Source organism: Leopardus geoffroyi, chromosome C1, assembly GCF_018350155.1.
Source record: "Leopardus geoffroyi isolate Oge1 chromosome C1, O.geoffroyi_Oge1_pat1.0, whole genome shotgun sequence".
NCBI lineage: Eukaryota > Metazoa > Chordata > Mammalia > Carnivora > Felidae > Leopardus > Leopardus geoffroyi.
Window position 1 is genome coordinate 110,555,082 of NC_059328.1, and position 21,302 is coordinate 110,576,383.

Sequence of the window (21,302 nt, forward strand, 5' to 3'; positions counted from 1 at the left end):
GTTATTGTGAAAACTAAGCAAGAAACCACGACCATAGCATGTGCTGACCACGAGACACCAACTGACAAACATGGGCAATTGGTCTGCAAGGGCTGGGTGCTACAATCCGGCTCCTAGGAGTCTCATAACTATTCCTACTTGGAGCAGCCTCACACCCCAGTGCCCACCCCCTGGCCAGAAGGATGCCTCTACACATATCAACCACAGATATATTCCAAAAGCACCCACACAGCCATGTACTCTTTTGTGTACCTGGTAGGCCCAGGCCGCAGCCAGCATTTGCTTGGCTCCTAGAGAAAGAACAGTGCATTGAAATCAGCCACTCCAGAGACACTCAGCCCCTTGTTCTCCCAGAGGGTAGGTGGCCCATGGAGGATAAAGAGACAGAAAGACTTCAAACTCAAGGTGATTAATTGAGTGTACATACCTAATTTCACTCCCCCCAAAATCCACTGCTCACCTCCAAAACAAAAGCAACCCCCCCCAAAAAAAAAAACACTGTGAAGAAATCTTTTAAAAGGCATAAATCCACAAGGACACTGAGAACAGGAGAGATGCAACACCAACAAAATTTTAAAAGGTGTAAAATAAAGTGGAAAAAAGCAAATCCTGAGCCAGCAGCAGGGAATGCAAAGAATCACCCCAATTCACACGACAGAATTCTCAAAATGCTCAGGAACTGGCAGCACCGGGAACTCGGAATAATAAATAACTACAATGGGGCTAAAATAAGGAGAACTGGCCAGAGGCTGTTTGAGAAATAGCTAGATTCCTAGGCCCCTCTTCCACACTCACCCTTCATGGAAAGGCTGCCCTCCCCCACCCCTGCACTCCTGCTCTCCCAGAGGAAGACAGGAGGTGGAGACAGCACAGTAGGGCTGTGAGTGCCATTCCAGACACCAAGGTGGTAACCAACAGCATTCAGTCTCCCCTTCTTGGCCCCCAGAACACTGCGCTCAGATATTTTGTCCTCCAAGCAGGAGATGAGAAGTGTATTCAAGCTCCAGGGAAACCTACTAGCCCCAGAGGACAGGAGGATGTCCCACCAGGGGAGGTGGACTATACATCCCCTCTCCCACAAAGCTCCCCACCAGGGCTCCCCAGGAGCCGCCGACCTGTTCACCTGTCCCAAGCAGGATATTAGCCTTGGCTCTTAAGCCAAGGAGTAGCAGACCCCTGAGGAAGGCTTCCATCATAACAGACAGAATGAGCCACTCAGAGGAAACCCACACATACATTCCAATAAAACTATCATTAATAGCCTCTGAGAGATGAGAAGATATATCCATGAAATGTGAAAGAATATAAAAAAATATATTCAAAAAACAAACACAAGCTCTTGAAAACTAAAAATATGATAGTAAACATCTCAAAATGTATAGAAGTACTGGAATAAAAAGTTGAAGATATCTGTCAGAAAGAAGAGAAAAAGGCAAAGAGCTTAGAAAATAAGACACAAAAAGAAAGAAAAATAGAGGGCCTGCTTAGGAGACCATGTAGCAAGCCCTGTCAATGTCCTGTCCTGATATCCCAGGCCTCATTTGCTCCCCTCCCTCATTATCGTGGGGCTTTTGCTCAAGGGCAGAGACACTTTACTTGTTTTTTTTTATATATTATAATTTGTTGTCAAATTGGTTTCCATACAACACCCAGTGCTCATCCCAACAGGTGCCCTCCTCAATGCCCATCAGGCCATGGGCACTTTCCCCTCTCCACCACCCCCCATCAACCCTCAGTTTGTTCTTAGTATTTAAGAGTCTCTTATGGTTTGCCTCCCTCCTTCTGTAACTTCCCCCCACTTCCCCTTCCCCCTGGTCTTCTGTTAAGTTTCTCAGGATCCACATATGAAGAGACACTTTACTTGCATCCGCAGGGGACAGAGTGCTGGAAGTCTAGACTCCTGATGGCCCTGGGTCAGTGGAGCACAAGAGAATGAAAGGCCAGGTCCCTTGCCTTAGGGCAGGAAGTCCTGAAGTGCAAGTTGCACCCTGGAGTCCCCTGCTGGACAGCCAAAGAGCCCCTCAGGGGACCTGGCCTGAAGTCTCATCCTTCTCCCCCTTAGCTGCTTCCCCTTCCTCCTCCTGCTCCCCACTCCCTGGACAGTTTCTCTTGGAAGTCACTTGCATACAAACTCATGTGTCAACGACAATGAACCAAGACAATGTGTATATCCAAATAATAAGTTTGTGAAGAAGAGAACATTGAAAACAGGAATGAAGAAATGAAAAAAACAAGAAAACCCTTGAACCGAAAGACACAAATCTCCAGACTGAGAGGTCTATGGAGGACCCAGCAAAACCTATAATGGTTTTGCTCTATGTGAGCAAAAAAACAAAAAAAAAACCCAAAACCCCAAAACCCAAATCACTTTATTGCAGAAGTTTAGAACAAAGGAAGAAAATCAGCTTCTACATGTTTCAGAAAGGAAAAACTAGGCCACATACAATGGATTAAGACTTAGAAGACTTGACCTTCCATGAAATATACAGGACACTAGAAAAAAAATCAGTCTTGACTATTTACATCATTTACATTTAATGTGATTACATATGGTGGGACTTAATCTACCATCTTGCTTTTTGTTTTCCAGTTGTCCCATCTTTTCTTTTTTCCTCTTTTCCTTTTTTTTCCCTGCCTTTGTCCCCCTTTGGATTGAATATTTTTAATGATTCCATTTCACCTTCATTTTTGGTTTATTGGCCACATAACTCTGTGTGTGCATGTGTGTGTGTGGTTTTATTAGAGTTTATACTAGACTATCTACCTTTAAGTAATATTATTGTACAACCCACATGGTATAAGATCCTTACAACAGTATATTTCTGTATGTCCCCTCTACCAGCCTTTTTGTTGTTTTTGTCATATATTTCACAATTTTCCTTTTAAAAGATTTTTCAGAGTTTTTTATATATACCCACACCTTTACAGTGTCTGATGCTCTACATCCCTTTGTGTGGATCCACATTTCTCTCTGGAATCATTTTCCTTGCCCAGAGGGCTTTCTTTAACATGTCTTATGGTGCAGGTCTTGTAGTGCTGAGTTCTTACATCCTTTGACAGTCTAAGAAAATCTTTATTTCATCTTAATTTGGGGAGATATTTTCACCAAACATAGAATTCTAGGTTGAGAGGTTGGTTTTGTTTCAGTACTTTACAGGTGTCACTCCCCTGTCTTCTGACTTGCATGGTTTCCAATGAGAAGTCTGCTTTCCTCCTCATATTTGTTCCTTTGTACAGAACATAACTTTTTGCTCCAGCTGCCTTATAATTTTTTATCACTGGTTTCAAGCAAATTGATTTTGATGCCCCTTGACATAGTTTTCTTCATGTTTCTTGTGGGTTTATAGTTTTTAACTAATTTGGAAATTTCAACTGTTATTCTTGGAAATATTTTTTCTGTCCTTCCCCCTTTCCTCCCTCTCTTGGAGGCTCCAATTATACATATTTAGCACTGAAGTTTTCCTACAGTTTATTGTTCATATGTTTCACTTTGGATAGTTTCCATTGTTCTTTCTTTAAATTCTTTAGTCTTTTCAGCATTAATCTGTCATTAATCACATTCAGCATATTTTTCATCTCAGACATTTTAGTTTTTACCTCTAGAATCTGATTTTTTTAAATGGCCTTTATTTTTTAGAGCGGTTTTTGGTTCACAGCAATTTTGTGAAGCAGGTACAAAGATTTCCCATATGCCCTCTGCCCCTACAAATTCATAGCTTTCTCTGTTATCAACATTCCCCACCACAGTGGAACATTTGTTGCAATTTATAAACCTACACTGGCACATCCTAATCACCCAAAGCCCATAGTTTACACTAGTTCCATCTTAGTGTTGTACATTCTATGGATTCAGACAAGGATTCATTACGACATGTACCCACCATTGTAGTATCAGACAGTGTAGTTGCACTTCCTTAAAGACCCCCTGTGCTCTATCTACTCCTTCCTCCCTCCCCTCAACTCTTGACAACTGATCTTTTTACTGCCTCCATAGTTTTGCCATTTCTAGAATGTGATATAGTTGAAATCATATGCTACGTAGATTCTCAGATTGGCTTCTTTCACTTAGTATGATGCATTTAAGCTTTCTCCATGTCTCTTCATGGCTTGAAGCTCATTTCTTTTTAGTGGTGAATAATATCCCATTGTCTGGATCACCACAATTTATTTATACATTCACCTAGTGAAAGATATCTTGGTTGCTTCCAAGTTTTGGCAAATGGAAATAAAGTTGCTATAAACATTCACGTGCAGGTTTTTGTACAGATATAAGTTTTCAGCCCCTTTGGGTAAATGCCAAGGCTTGTGATTCCTGTATTGTATGTTAAGAGTTTGCTTAGTTTTGTGAGAAGCCATCAGTGCAATTCCATTATGCATTCGCGCCAGCAACAAAAGAGAGTTTCTGTTCTGCATCCTTCCCAGCATTTTGTCATCAGTGCCCTGAATTTTGACCATTCTAATAGGTGTGTAGTAGTTTCTCATTGCTGTCTTAATTTACATTTCCCTGCTGACATACCATGCAAAGCGTCTCCTCATGTGCCTTTGCCATCTGTGTATCTTCTTTAGTGAAGTGTCCCTTCTTTGGCCCATTTTTAAATCAGGTTGTTTGTTTTCTCCTTGCTGAGTTTTAAGAGTTCATTACATATTTTGGAGAACAGTATTTTATCAGAGATGTCTTTTGCAAATACTTTCTTCTAGTCTGTGGCTTATCTTATCATTTTTTTTTGACAGTGTCTTTTGCAGAGCAGAAATTCTTAATTTTAATGAAGTCCAGATTATCCATTCTTGCTTTCATGAATCATGCTTTTGGTGTTGTATCTAAAAAGTTAGAGCTAAACCCAAAGTCATCTAGATTTTCTCCTTTGTTAGCTTCTAGGAGTTTTATAGTTTTGCATTTTATATTTAGGTCTATGATCCATTTTGTGTTCATTTTTGTGAAAGGGATAAGGCATTGTTCTTGTAATGTAGATGTCCAATTGTTTCAGCACCATTTTTGAAAAGGCCATCTCTTCTCTGTTGTATTTCCTTTGCTTTTGTCAAATATCAGTGGACTGTGGGTCTATTTCTGGGCTCTCTCTTTTGTTTTATTGATCCATTTGTGTATTCTTTCACTGAAACCACACTATCCTGATTACTGTAGCTTTACAGTAAGTCTTAAAAATAGGAAGTGTCAATCTCTAACTTTGTTCTGTCCTTCAATAAGGTTGGGACCCCCAAGCTTTTCTTTATCTCACACAGAGCAAAACCCTCACAGTATGCACACATCTCAGGCTGCTCCTCATCTTATGCCCCACCACCACCTCACCCCCAACCCTACCTCAGATCCCTATTCCCCTGGGTCATAGTTTGCAACACAATATACTGTGTCCATCTGCTTAGGTCTGTCCCTCCCACAGATAGGAGAAGCCCTCACTGGATCCAGTCCTACCACCTCCATGTCAGAATGAGGTTCAGGGATATTTACTGAGCCAATAAGTGATATAGAAAAATCTCACTGAATGCAGAAGAAAGGGCATCTGTGTTGGAGGAAGTCTTCCTGCTGCAGAGGTACTTGGGGAAGCTGTGATTCTCCTCTACTCTCACTTCACCCTCCACCCTCCAAAGCCTTTGCCCCCTTAGCCCCCAGCTCAGCCCCCTTTGAAGTCACTCCCCAAGGCCTATCTACCAGCCACCCATCCTCAGGAGAGCTTCACACCCATCCTGTCCCTTCTCTGGGCATAAGCAGCACACACGCTTGGACCAGTTGCTTTGATGCCTGGAGCCACAAAGGGAGTAGGTCCAGGTTTCAAATCCTGACTCTTCCACTCTGGTTTGGGGCCTTGCGTGAGTTACTTAAAGTTCCTGTGTCCAACTTCCTCACTTATCAAATGGGGAGAAGATTATTAGAAAGATTAAATGGAGTAATTCGTGTAGACACTTAGAACAGTGACTGGCAGGTAGGAATCACTCCTGCAGGTGGGTTATTTTCAGCATCACCCTTCATTCTTTTTCACGAAGGCAGGAGAAATTCAAGTCCCTGGAGGGCAGGGAGCAGGCCTGGAAACTGATGTGCACACAGTAGGTGCTCCACAAAAACAGTGGGTGGTTTGACAAGAGAAGAAGGAGACAAATGAACACCACATGCCCACCCCTGTGTCGGGCATTGAGCTTGGAGATTTACCATGTGATTCCCCAAGTTCTTATAAGCACTCAAGTGGATGATACAGCCTGCCCATCAGACTAGGGGACAAGCTCAGAGAAGATGAATGCCTTCAAGTTACATGCCAGTGAAAGGAAGGGCAAAGTAGGAGACAGAGGCTACCTGCTTCCCACCCTGGGCTGCTTCCTGCCAGCATGTGGTGGCCTGTAGAGCAGGCTGGGCAAGTAGAGTCCCCAGAACTTGGGGACAGTCTCTGTGATGGGAGGCCCCTGGTGATACAGGGAGCCTGAGTCCTTCTCACCTCAGCACAGGGCTCCCAGGAGAGCTTGCCTCCCTGCCCAAGATGGCCTAATCTCAAAAGTCGTTCCATCTGATTAAAAAAAAAAAAATCCTACTAATTCTAATGGCAAACATTTGATAATTATTTTTGATAAAAGTTTAAAAGTTCAAATTAACCAATCACTGTGTAATATTTCATCTGAAAATAGAAGAACAGAGAAGAATTAGCCACGGAAATTGCATGAAAATGCTTTCTAAAAATATAATTTTCTTTTTTTTTTTTTTAATTTTTTTTTTCAACGTTTATTTATTTTTGGGACAGAGAGAGACAGAGCATGAATGGGGGAGGGGCAGAGAGAGAGGGAGACACAGAATCGGAAACAGGCTCCAGGCTCTGAGCCATCAGCCCAGAGCCTGACGCGGGGCTCGAACTCACGGACCGCGAGATCGTGACCTGGCTGAGGTCGGACGCTTAACCGACTGCGCCACCCAGGCGCCCCTAAAAATATAATTTTCTTATCTGCAAATGTGCAGTGCAAAAACCCAGTCTAACCCCCATCCCACACACCCTGTCCCCTTCCTCACAAATCCATGCAGGCATCATCAGCCCATCTCTCTAGCTGTGACATCTCTGTGGCTCCAGTGACTGTGCTTGAGCCCATTTCTCCTGGCAGGAGTGGTGTGGTTGAGATCCTAGGACCATGGACATGATAACACACTCATCACTTCCACCGTGGCCCAGGACAGCCCTGGCCATGGGGAGCATATAAGGCCCGGCAGGCTTTGTGGGGATGACTGCCAGTACAGAGCCTACCTTCAAACCATCAGTCAGCTGCTCACACAGGCAGCCTCCCACTTTGCAGATGAGGAGCCTGGAGTCTGGGGAGGGCATGCCCCAGACTGCTGTCGCCTGGCATTCTGTGCACTGTTCTCCTCACATCCACTCGCTGAGGGCTCACTCCATGCTAGAAAGTAAGCAGGGCTCTCCAGAAGGCTCCCAGGGTAGGAAACCACCATCACCACCTTACTGATGGAGGGAGTGACACACCCAGGCTCAGCCTGGAGACCGTGAGATTCTGAACCCGCGCCCCCTCCAGCTCACTCTTGTCCTTGTGCTGTCCTACTGGCACCCCAGGCTGCAAGGCTCCTCAGCTCACCTGCAAAGGGCCCATCTGCAGGCATGTGGGCAGGTAAGGGCAATATGCTCCTGCCTTCTAGTCAGGTGCATGACCCCAAAATCCACACGGCTGAGATGCAGTTCAAACCTGGAACTACAGAGGTGGCAGGATTGAGGATGGCCCCTCAATCACTAGGGGTGAGGGGACAGCTTCTGGAGCTGGATCTGCTGCTACCCAGCTGCAGGGGCCGGGGAGTCACTTCTGCCTGGGACTCCATTTCCTTTTCTGACAAATGGGTGATCTCCACATCCCTTCCAGAATTGACTTTCACTGTTTAGACTGGATTGCCCCAGAAACAGGTCCTGAGGCCTGGGTTCAAGTAGCAGTGTGGAATAGTTTGTTTTGAGGGGGGGGGGGGGTGGGATCCCAGCAGGAAGGAGGTAGAGTGAGACAGAGAAGGGAAGGAAGGGAGATGTGCTTACAAAAGCGAGGCCCCAGGCCAGCTGGAGCCAACTTAAACCTGTGCCTGGCGAGCTCCTCTTTAAATGGCATTCACGTGGTAGCTGAAATTTGCCCTGGCAGGAGTCTTCACACCGTGGAAATCGCAAGCGTTACAGAGCAGGCTCATTTCCCTGGAGAACTGGCTGGTAAACATTCACTAGCACACCACCAGCTTAACTCTTTGGGAAAATGGTGCAAAACATAAGCCCCACAGTCATCCCATCCTTACCCAGGGGGAGGGCACCGGAGCGCTTGCACAAAAGTCCTGAGACTGGTTGGGAGCTTCTCTGCGGAATGTTAATTCCTAATATTCTCACAGCATCCCACACATGGGACAGAGCAGCAGGGATGTGGGCGAGATCTGATGACACCCACTACGTTCTCCAGATGCTTCTTAAACCCATAGAGTCAAAGTGCAGGTAGGCAGGCTGGGTGGGCCAGGAACAGGAGGGCTCACTGGGGCTGGACGTTCTCGGCATGGAGTGGTGCGTGGCACTTTGCTAATTACCTGCTCTTCCACAGCAGAACCCTAGGCAAACAGGTTACAGAAAGGCAGAGCCTGGCTAGCAGCAAGAGGGGCTGGTGCCTGGGAACCCTCCTGGCTCAGAGGTTCAAGCATAGAGTGACATCAAGAGGTGTAATTAGCACACGCTGAGGTCAGGCTGCTCCAGTAGGGAAATGCTGTTCTGCTGACCGTTGTCTTTGTGGTGGGCTGAGCATGCAACCTGAAGGGCTCGGTGTGCGCCCCACACTCAGGAAGTGTTTTCGCTGCAGAAGAAAGATGGTGACATGAGCCCACAGTCAGCTCCAGAGTTCATCAAGTCAAGTGCCATTCATACTCATCCAACAATTTACCATGTGCCCGCTCCCCACCAGCTCCAGCAGAGCTGGCAATGGCAAGATGAACCAGGGAAGTCCCAGCCCTCACAGCCCACATCCAGGCATTGTAAAGCCAAAAGCCACTCGTGAAGTAAAACACAGATAATCACGTACCTCCAATACCATGTGTTTCCTTGCAAAGTAAGAGGAAGACAAACTCTTCAGGATCAAGAAGGATGCCACTCCGGTGAAGACTCAGGCAGGGATCTGAATGAAGTAAGGAACCTGCAGGCAGGGAAAGCAGTGCAAAGCCTCCGAGGCCAGACAGGCAGTTTCAAGGAGCATCCAAGTAGCCAGTGAATGGGAGGAAGGGAACAAAGGAATGAGCAGAGGAGGTGAAAGAAGCCAGTGGACATCAGACATCAGAACGAAGTCATTGGAAGACAGTGAGCAAGGGAGGAAGGAACCTGAGCTACAAGTTAAAAATGTAAAAAGCCCCCTGGGTCCACTCCAGGAGTTGAGGCTGTCAGAGATGGGACAGCAGAGAAATGATGTGGCAGCCTCCTGTAGTACCACATATAGACACCTGAACCCAGGACAGAGACAGCATTCCAGGAGAAACAGGGTCTGACCACAAAGAGACTGAGTCCTTGCATGAGCAGTAGGATGGAAAGGTACAACCTCAACAGCTATTTCACCCACAGAGAACAAATGGGGGTCCCCAGCCTAGGGGAGGAGAGGGTCAGGGAAGAAGCTGGGTGATGCTAAAATTCCTTTGCCCCTCAGCCCCCACCCCAGATCAGCTCACAAAGCAGGGATGATAATTCTATCATCCCTGCAAACTTAGAGTATCCCTAAAGCTGTGAGTACATGTGTTCCATTGGCTGTGGTAACCCCAGGAAGCAGCAGTCCTGGGTCACCACCTCCTGCCCCAGTGTCCTGTGTCTGTGACAGCAAGGCTAAGGGGCCCGGTGAGCCCTTGCTGCCTCAGAGTTCATATAAGGAGACAAAGAGGAAGCGTCAGGTATCGGGTTACCACAGATCAAAGCAGGACCCAGGTGTCCCATCAGTTCCCAGTGAAGTTAGATGGCAATCACTAGGGCCCATACTGGGCCAGACACACTTAGCAGAGGGGCCCTGCTACAACACTCCCTCCCTGCCAGCTCCAAAACCCCACTTCAGAGTGTGGGGGTGGTGGGGACACAGAAAGTGGTGAATGAGTTTAGACTTGTAGTAGGACAACCTCAAGTAATTGAGAATGCTTGTTGGGATAAATGAACTTGTAGTCACCACATTTCAGATTTCAAAATACTGAGGACAAACAGAAGATCCTACAAGCCTTCAGAAAGGACATAAAAGTAAGTGAATATGGGTTAGATGCAACGGTCCAGAAGACTCTTGTTAATGATTCTGAAAATCAGAGGGAAAAAGAGCAATACCTTCAAAATTCCAAAGGAAAATGATTTTGATCAGAGAATTCTATACCAGCCAAACTGTCAGGAGTAAGACGTTTAGGCATTTTCAGACATGTAATTTCTCAGATTATCCTCCCCTGCACTCTTCTTCAAGAAGGTCTAAGGGGAGGGCTTCTCCCAATGAGGGCCTCACCCTGCCAGGGCTGCAGGAAACACAAGTCCAACAGGACAGACAGCTGAAGGGGGTCCCAAGTGGGCAATGAAGGTAGACCCCAAGATGGCTGAGCAGCAGGGCCAGAACAGCCAGGGCAGTTTGAGGAAATCAGGGCCTGAAAGAAACACTTGGCAGGAAGATGAAATTGACAGCCCCAGTGCACTGGAACACTGTGAGAGGAAATTTATACCAACAGAGAATGAGCACGGCAATTGGAAGGAGTTTGGGTATAAATTAGGGACAAGTGCAGAAAAAAAGTCAAACAAATGTAGCATACAGAATGATCATTAACTGCATAAAACAAAAAAGTTATGAAAGAAGGGAAAATAAAATTAAGAAAGTTAAAATACAGAGCAATCATTAACTCCAGTTAAAACAAAAAAGTTATGCAGGAAAGGGATCATCTGTGAAAAGCCTTAACATAATCACACTGTAGACACCAAATGTTAATCTTGTCAAAGGTAATGAGGCCCACGTTCAACTCCAAAACAAAACACAAAGCTGAACTTACTGCTCCCTTGAGCAAGCACCAGCTTTGCTGCTCAGGCTGTCTCCCAGAGCTCGGAGCAGGGAGTGCAAGGATTGGCCAGCCATCTGGACTAGGGTTGATGTCATCTGTCGTCCCTTGAAGGTGACTGGATGAAAGAGAATGGTTGCTTGGCTGGCACTCAGAGGCTGCTTATTCGGGTGTCTGTCTCTGATTGGCTGAGTTTCAGCTAGGGACCGACTGGTTGGTTGGCTGCACAGCACGTTCATTGAGGTCAGCTGGTGTCTATCCATTGAAAAGGTTTAAAACTGGTTCTGCTGTTATTTGTTACCATGGCTACAGAACAATCGGCCTTTGGCTAGGAGTGTGGGAACTTTTGTATTCTCAGTCCATGCAGAATTAGGAGGTAACTATGTTGCTGATAGTGGGGGATGGGAAGTGTTCCAACGTGTGTGGTGCTGCCAGAATGAGGTGAACAAAAAATAATTCCCCACCTTCCATGGTAGGAAGTAACAGGATAATGCCCAAGACTGGAAAATTGAAAGTTAGCAATGTTATAGCATTTTATTTAGAGTTGTGAATATAATATCAAAAGAACTGTTAAAAACTGGTTTCCTCCGGGAAGCAGGAGACTGCTGTTTTGCCTAACAAAACTTGTGTGGTTAGACTCTTTAAACCCCATACATTCATAATTTTGATAGACTTTTTTTTTTGAATACTTTTTAGAAATGTTTCACCTCAAAGTTTTCAAAATACATACTAAAATGTTACTGTAGGCAGGCGGAGAGAAAAGAGTTCTGTTTCCAGCCTCCCCAAGCAGATAGCAAGATTTTTGTACCTCATGTACAGTCTCTTCATTGTTAACAAATGAAGAATGCACCCTCACTTACCTCAACCACAGAATTTCTCTATTTTTAGCATCCCCCACCTCACTGTGACATCTAAAGAGGAGGGAAATCTTCGGGTCCTGCCTCAAGACACCACCACGGTGAGATAGAGAAGGACAGAGAGGCATCTCCAGGCCTCATTCCCAGTGGACTGTAAGCTTCTTAGGCTTATGTGGCTTCTTGAGGCCATCAGGGCTCTTCCAGTGCTGCACTCAGTCAAGATCATGTCTGTAGTCAGATGCCTTACACAGGTACACACACACACACACACTCATCCAGCATCTCTCTTCTCCCTCAAGGGTTGTAGCCCCTCTCGGTGTCCTTGTTTGTTTAAGTGTGTGTCACTCCCACTGACCTGCCCCACTGAGGACAAGAATAGTATTTTTGTATCAGTGTTTCCCAACCCCCAACACAGGCCCTGGCCCATAAAGGAAGAAGTGGACTAAATTCCTTAGCCCAGGAGGGAATGACATGACAGCTTTCATCCCAAGACTCTGGAAGGGACTTCTGTCCCAAAGACCCCAGGAGGAGTGGCTAATCTCTCTGGAGGGAAGCACCTACTGCTTTCTGGTAGATGCAGAAGTCATTTAATCCTGGGGGGCCAGCTCCCCACCCCCAGGCAGCACTTTAGGGTAGAGGATACAGTGGCCTCACCACTGACCTAGCTGACCCTTGCAGCCCTACCCACCCCACCTCATTCATGGCAAGGAAGACCAGAGGTAAGAGGGGGACACAGGGGACATTGTGTGGGGGTCTCAGTGTGGCAGCAGTGGGGATGGTGGATGTGGAGTCTGGATGCAGGCCCAGACTGTGTCAGACTGCCTAGAATTCCATGCTAACCCTTGGACAGGCATATCACCCTCCTGGCCTCTGAGGTCCTGGCCCCAGAGGGCTCCACCACCTCACTGTGGCCTGGATCAGACGTCATTAGGGTTCCTCAGTCAGGTGTCAGCCAAAGGGATACAGAACTATTTGGGGTCCCCTTGAGACTCCCCATTCCTCTGAGTGTCCCATCACCAGCAAGAGAGCATATCTCCATTTCTAATGGGCTTTGCCCCTAGAAAAGGAATGTTTGCCCTTCTCCTGTTGCTCAGTAATGGATCTGCAATTAATACAAGGAGACCTTGATAACATTTTAAAAGAAGCCAGGTACTGGATAAATCACACACACCTGACAGTCTGCATGAAATATGCTTCCACAATGTGTCCTCGGCCTGAAAGGCTGCCTGAGGATAGCTGTTCTCAAACCCTGAGGGCGAGCCTAATGGCCCACGTGCCTAGCAGTCCCATCACCATGGGGACCTGGGAGCTCCAGAGCTGTCACCAACCTAGCAGGCCTCAGGCACAGCTACTGGGCAGGTAGGAAGAGACAGCAAGGCTGGGCACCCAATGCCTCTTTCCCTTTGTCCAGTGTCCCGCCTGAACTCCAGGACTGGTGACTTAGCTTTCCTCCTCCTCATTGCTATAGTGGGTGGTGTTAGTTCTCAGCATCAACAGAATTTAAGCCTCAGAACAACTGCTTCCCTACACTACCCTTGACCCCCACAAGCACCTGCAGGTGACTGTGGTCCTCCTCTGGCTATAGCTGAGCAAACCGAGGGGCAGAAGGAAAGCACTCCCTTTCCTTGCCTGCAGGAAGAGCTGGTAAGTCCGAATACATAGCCCTTCCCAGGAAGCCTGAAATGACAACTTTGAAAAGTGCACTTTCTCCAAGTGACCTTTCCAGCCACTGGCAACTTAGCCTGGCCTGGGCTAGAAGGTCCTGAGCCCCTCCCAGGAGGGGAGGGGTCCTCATGAGGAGAGCAAGCTTCCAACTACAGAAAAAAGCATTGGACTGGGAAAGAAGACAAAGCTCTTGATATAATCCCATCTGGACACCAGGCTGGGGAAGGGGTGTCAAAACGTGACTGGTGAACCAGTAAAGGGTGTGCGGCTCTTCTCTGGGCTGTGTGTCCTGGATGAAATGCACAGGCTACTTCTATCCTTCTGTCTAGATTTTAGGCGTCAGTAGATGGCTTTGCTGGTGAACTAACTTCCAGAGATTTCCTCTAACCCTGCATCCCTACTGAAGCCCCTTGAACCTCTTCCATCCATCCACAGCCTTTTCTGAAATACCATTTCACTTCCTAGTTGAAAAAGCCAAGTCTTGGGGGACTAATTTTGCAACCTTACCTCTATTTGTAAATCTGCTCAGAGAGTGTGGTGAAATCCAAGGGAATCGGCACATTTGAATTCAGAATTTAGATGTGCCAGATGTTAGCCCAGGCCCTGGGGAGGGAGCTGCTAATAAGCCAGGCCTGCTCCCTGCTCTGGTGGACAGAGGTGCAGGGAGTCTGGCAGTCGTTCACACACTCATTCTTTCTTTCTACGAATAATCGGTCACCTACTCTGTGCCAAGCACTGTCCTAGGCACTGAGATGCAGGGCAGAGATGCTTCTTTCCACCAAGAGAAGCAACAGAGATACAGCCTCCCAGAATGTGAGCTTGTGTGCTAGGTAGGAAGGATGAAGCAGGGAGAGGAGTTGGGAAGGGCTGAGGTGGGGCCATGAGTTTTGCCAGGCTTCACAGAAAAGGCAGCTTTTTAGAAAGGAAGTCCATGTGGCCCTGGCAGTTTGAACACTGAGGGAGAAGCACTCCTACAGAGTAACTGCAGGGAAGGACAAAGGCCCCCCGCCCCACGCTGGACGGGTCTGGGGTGCTAGAGGAGTAGCAGCCAGGAGGCCTGGGGCCTGCAGAGGAGCAGGGGGACAGGAGGGAGCAAGGATGAGGTTGGAAGGCCTTCCAGCAGGGCCCATGGCCTAAAGCAAGGGTGATGGGGACCCTTGGAGGGGTGTGACAGGGGCAGGACTCTGACGTGAACAATCACTGGGCTCCTGTGCTGAGGAAAGATGGAGTCGGGGCAAGGGCAGAAACACGTGAACCTGTTACTTGACCACATCAGTAGCTTGGGCCATCCTAACAAACAGCACAGCTGGTGGTCTTCCTGGGGTCTTGTGGTCTTTTCCTCTGCTTGTGTCTGTGTCCTAATCTCCTCTTCTTATAAGGACATCAGACACATTGCATTAGGGCCCACCCCAATGAGCTCACTTCGCCTTAATCACCTCTCTAAAGGTCCTGTCTTCGAACACAGTCACATTCTGAGGTGCTGGGGGTCAGGGATTCCACATAGGAATTCTGCAAGTGGAGTCCGAGGGTGACGCAACTCAGCCCCTACCAGTGACAATGACAGGAATCCAGATGAGAGAGCAAGACAGGGACCACTGAGGTGGCAGAGAAGATGGTGAGAAGGGGTCTGAGCCTATAGGTGGGTGCTAAGGGTGTGGGAGTGGTCTGCTCCAAGCGAAGGTAATAAGGGGTGCATCATCCAGAGGGGATGTAATGGCCAGTGATAAATAGAATCCTTGATAAAATACTCCCCCCTCAAAAGAACTTTTTGTTTACCTAATTTCTAAACAATTGCTGTGGTTACTATTGAGTTTTAATACATCTGTAAACTTCAAATGAGCACATTTTATAATGGCTCCTTTAGTCAATATTGTGTTCTACCTAGACATTAATTCAGAGAACTCTCAGTTACACAGTTGACCCCTAGCAGGGACCAGGTCACACCTTGCTCACCTCGTTTCTCCAGCCCCTGCATTCAACTGGTGGATCTGAAATAAATGTTGATATCACAGCAGTTAGGAAGACAAGGAAGCAGAATGTGAGTTACTGCATGGCTTCTATGTGACCAGTTGGGACGTTTCTTTGTATTTAAAATTTGAAACAGTGAAACAGTACAAACTGGAAGGTGTAACATTTTTGTTTGATAAGTGTACATTTCAGTTCCTATCTGAACTGTTACTGATTGTAAATAATATCCTTGACATTTAGCCTGTCATAATTGTTAAGTGATTGTTTTAAAAAACTAAAGAACTAATCAAGTAAATAAAATGTTACATCAGTGCTGTCTTTCAGTGGCTGCCTCTGTGTCCCAGCTGTATGTCTTGTGGCTGATTCTGTTTCATTAAAATTCATTTATTTTTTATTGGCATGATTGTATACACGAAGTCAATTTGAGAAAATGTGTGCTCTGCATTTCTTTTCTGGACCTTATCCCTAGTTTCATTGCATGATTATTACTGAAAATAATTTTGTCACATAGAAGAGGGGAGGGGTATCAGTTAGTTCAGACTGCCCTAACAAAATACCCCAGACCAGCAGCTTAAACATCAAACAAACATTTATTCTTCATGGTTCTAGAGACCAGAAGTCCAAGATCAGGGTGCCAGCATGGTGGGGTTATTGATAAGGTTATGTATTCACATGGCCATTTCTGGTGAATTTGTGTAGTAGAGAGAATTGTGTTTCTTCCTCTTTTAAAAGGGCACTAATCCTATCATAGGGACTCCATCATCATGATCTTCCCAAAGTCCTGCCTGCAAATACTGTCTTTGAGGAGACACAAACATTCAGCCCATAGCGAGGGGGGAGTGTTAAAAAAAAAAAATCACCTCTGGATGCCCATGTGCTCAGGATGCCACTGGGATTTGGGAGTGTTTTGAGCTAGAGCCAAAAGGTGAGAGCTGAGTACAGGTATGAGAGCAAGAGGGCCATACAGGGTAGGGCTGGGACTGCATCTTCCACACATGAATGCACACCAGCAGCAGCTACGGAGGAGCGGATCTGGCCACAGTGGGATCAGAAATCTGGTTTTCAGGCATGTTCCATGGGGAGTGCCTGCTGGACATCCCCGCGCAGGTTTCAAGTGGGTGGTCGGGTGTCCAGGGGAGACAGGAACTGGGGAAGCACCAGTATTTCCCTTGAATTTAAAACCAGGAGTCTGGATGGCATCATTTCAGATGAATAACACAAAATCACAGCTACACACACATGAACAGGTCTTGGAGGCAGTCACAGAACGTGCTTCAGAGAGGTGGCTTCTCTGAGCCTGGAGAGCAACAAGTCCTGACCCAGGACTGAGGCTGATCAAGGTGTCCTTGGGGAAGTGATGTGAAGGTGACACCAGGGTGAGCTGGCCAGGCCAGGATGGAGGACAGCACGGCATATTCAAGGAGCAGGAAAAGGCCATGAGGAGACTGAGCTCAGGAGAGTGAGGGGTGCCTAGGAATGTTACCAGCAGAGGCCCGGGCAAAGATTGAAGAGTTTTTAACAGCAAAGTGACATGATCGGATTTGAGTTTTCAAAGGATCACATAAGCCGCTTGGCACAGAATGGATTAGAGAGGCAAAGTGATCCTTCCAGGTGAGAAACTACATTTTTGGACTACAGTGAGTCATACCTGCAGTGATGGGGAAAGAGATGGACCCGAGAAACAGGCAGCAGGTGAACGACACAGGAGGTGATGGACGATGGATGGAGAGGAGACAGGCTAAGCAGGATTCCCAGGTTTGGGCTGGAGGGTCATGCCCTGGTGGGAAGTCAAAGGTGAGTCAGGTTTTGGGGGAAAGCACAGCTTAGTTTAAACATATTCAGTGCCAGTGCCCTGGAGACCCCAGGAGGCAGCGTCAAACAGCTGTAGGTATCTGGATTGGGAGCTTAGGGGGGAAGGCTGGGCAGGAGGCAAGGGTTGGCTGGGGATGGGGTGGTCCACAGTGAGTGGCTGGCAGGTGATGATACAAAGACAGACAAGGTCTCCCAGAAGAGGTGACCCTGAGTAAGGAAGGCTGAGAGCCTTGGGACGAGATGCCAGTCCTTAGGGTCCTGTGGAGGAGGGGGAGCCAGCAAAGGAGAAAAAGAGAGAGAAATTTGAGAACTAGGGGAAGACTGGGATTTCCCAGCTGCCAAGAGGAGGGACTACCTCAGGAGGGAGGGAGCCAGGCACACCATGAGCCCCAGTAAGACGCAGGGACAAGTGTGCAGGACACACAGCTGCAGGCATCCCTGATGACCCTGGGGAGCAGCTTCTAGTGCCAGGGTGGGAGGACCAGTGAGAGAACACCAAGGAGGGGAAGGGAAGTGAGGAAGGCCAGAGCATGTCGACAGCTCTGTTGAGAAGCCTGGTGCTGAGCTCTCCAGTGATAACAGCATTGTTATAGACACCAAGCTGCCCTGAGCACCATCTGTGCTGGCACAATGCTGACCGCATGCCATGCATCTCTCCACCAAACCCTCACAACAGCTCTACAGCATAGTAGCTTGATTCTTCCTGACATACCATGAGGGAAACTGAGGCACAAACAGTTAAGACCTCACAGCCCTTAGGAATGTTGGGGAGGATGGTGTCTGAATTTGAACCTTGGATTTGGATTAAGCCTGTGTTGTGCTCTCAATCCCCATGCTAAAGTCATGACTGGGAGACACAGAGAAGGAACAGAAGGGCTCTGGCCTGGGGCAGGCCAGGTCTCTCTGTACCCCAATTTCCAAAATGAGGGTCATAACCCCTATTCTTCCTACTTCATGGAGTTCTTCAGCAGATTAAATGAAAGTCAGTCATTCACTTGACAGATGGGATTTATACCTTATGAGAGGGTGAGAACAATCAGGGTAATTGACCACATGGTAGACAGAAGTGCCAACTACAGAACTGACAGACACCAGGAGAGGAGACTACAATAGAAGAATTATCAGTTGAGTTTGGGGAAAAGGGCATTTCAGTTTGAGAAATGAAGGAATCAGACAGCCCCTGAGATGTAATCCTTGAAGGGCTCAGCCCACGCATACACATGTGCAGTGGTGCCCAAGGCCATGGGGTTGGGCGAGCTCAGGGTGGAGCTCTGGAAGGTGAGCACATCTGAGAAGGTAGAGAAGGAAAGTTAGGCAGAATGGGGTCCCAGGAGCCAGGAGAAAGGGAGGGATTCCAGGAAGATGATGCTGCTCAGAAAACAGGAAGCCTGGGTCTGACAACTTGCGGCTCAAGGCCAAGTCTGGTGGGGATGGCAAAGGAAGCAGGCAAATGAGTGGGATACAGGCTGAATCAGTGCAGAAGGATTAGAGACAGTACCAGAAACATCTCTGATAATGATATGGAGCCCTTTTTATTTTCAACATTCAATTCCCAGTCTGTGCAAAAGGCTGCCACTTGCAAAGAGAATACACAAGACAGGTAAGAGCAGTGAGGGGCCCGGCACAGGAAAGAACTTGAGCGTGAGCCCAGAAGCCCACCTCCCAGTCAAGGCCAGCTTTGTTTCAGGGTTGCCCTGAGCTGAGCACCAGGCTGACTGGAAACTTGGAAACCCCAGGGTATTGTCACACCCAGAGGGGATCCACCAGCTGTAAGCCACAGCTCACTCTTCCTTCCCTGAGCAGGCCATCACTCACAGCTCACCTGCTAGTTCACTTACCCATTCATGCACCATTTGTGTAAAAAGCCATCATGGGTCTTTTGCCAGAGCTGTGCTGTATCCAAGGACCTGGGTCTAAAGTGAACCCTGATCTTGCTCAAGAGGCAAAGCAGAGAGTGGTGAGCTCTGTAGTGGGTGGGGGCACCTAGTCTTGTTGGAGGAGATGGGTCAGAGGTCCTCAGGGGAGGTGACATATGCAGGGCTTTTAGTAGCCAAATGCAGTCGTTGGAGTAAAGAACACAGTGGATGCAAAGGCCAGAAAGTAGACGAGAGAAATCTGGCTCAGTCTAGTGGGTGGGGGTCAAGTCAGGGATGGGGCTTGGACTAAGCATTTTCCAAGTCCACACCTTGACTTGCTTCTTTCAGCTGTCCTGGGAGGCTAGACAATGGGGATTATATACTCTGTTTAGCAGATGATTACGTGGAGGCCCAGAGCCTGACTCAGCTAAGATCACAAGGAAAGCTGGGGACAGGAGACAAGGGTCCTTAGAAACTGCTCAATGTACTCCAGGCTCTGCAAGAGACACATGGCGCACGTGGCCTTATTTGTTCTCCTGACTTGGCCAAGGAGACACCCCCTTGAGATAGGGAGGGGATCGGACTCAGTGAGGTTGGCACTGCTCACCGGGCACACATGGTGAGGGCTGAGGCTAATTCAGTGGGCCGTTGAGTAGAGCTCAAGTGGGATCTGGGGAAGCTGTCCTACTGTGTGCCACCCCCAGCTGAGAAGCAAGGCCCAGAGCTTCTAGAGCCTGATCAGCTGAGGAGGACCAAGGTGACACTCTAGCAGTCTGGAGATGCCTGGAGCTTGGTGCTATCCAGACAGAGCCAAACTTGAAGCAAGAACAACAGCTGTCCACAGCCCATTGGAAGGGCCTTTTATACCTGCCTCTGGAGGCTAACATCCCTCTCACTGGGCCAGTCCCACTCCCTTTACCACTCGGCCCATCTTAGGCCCCCTAGGATTTGACGTGTCTCAAAGGCAGGGCTTCTCCCCATCAAAGGAATGTCTCATAAAAGCTCTCTGGGTTACACTCCATACTTCCTCTAGGGCCCAACAAGTACTATTGTGCCTAGGAGGTAAGCCCACACACCTGCAGACCCCAGAAGTCTGGCAACAGCAGGGAAAGTAGGTCTTGTCTGGAGACCAGGTAAGAACATGCTCCAGGTTCCCCAGATTCTTTCAAAGATGACCAGTGGCCCAAGGACTGTGAGCCCTTTCCCAGCTGTGATCCTTCCCACATCTCAGGGATGCAAACTTTACATGGAACTGCCTGCAAATCTCTGCAAAGAGAGAAAACCAAACACCCAGTGTCAGCCTCAACACCATCCTTTCTGATGCAGCAAACCCATCTGTAGCCCTGCCAGCTCCAACTCAAAGCATACCCCATCTCTGGCAGTATCTGGAGGAGGAAGTAGTGTCAGAAAGGGTTGCTTCCCAGAAGGGAGAAATGACACTCATTTGTATGCTCATGGGAATGATCCAATAGTGAGAAGGGAAATAATGATGTGGGAAAGAGGGGGAGGAATGGGTCCCCCTGTCCTAAAATCTCTGGCACATATGTTAAAGATTCATTCTCCCTGGCAGACACATGAACCAGTGGCACCACACACTATTGTAGACATTCTTTGCCTGTAGACTTCTTGAAGGACCCTGAACAGCAGGTGCTTTGTGAGGTGAAGAAACCACAACTGGAAGATATAGTATCTTTGGGACCTGGCAGCATGACTCATCAAGCATAAGGCTTACCCTAGTTTGGGAGAGAATACATTTTTTCTAGTTGAAATAGGTTTTGCTCAACAAAGAGAAAAAGTGGCAGCTACTCAACAAAGATATAAAGTAATAATAACAATGATGACTAATGTGGGCAGTATAACCTAAATGCACTTAAAGGATGAATAACAACAAAGTCCAATTATTCAGCATCTGCTGAGCTCCTACCATGTGTCAGGAACTGCTCTAGGCACCATGATCACAACAGAGAACCAGAGACAAAGTGCCTACTACCAGGAAACCTACCAGAATGAGAGCTGACAAGACAATAGATAATAAGGTAAGCAGACGGGGTATGATCAGAGCTAAGGCACTTTTGGGGCCCTCATAGTATCTGGGGACAGGGTGCAGGGCTGACCACTTTTAGACTTGTTAAGTTGACATGT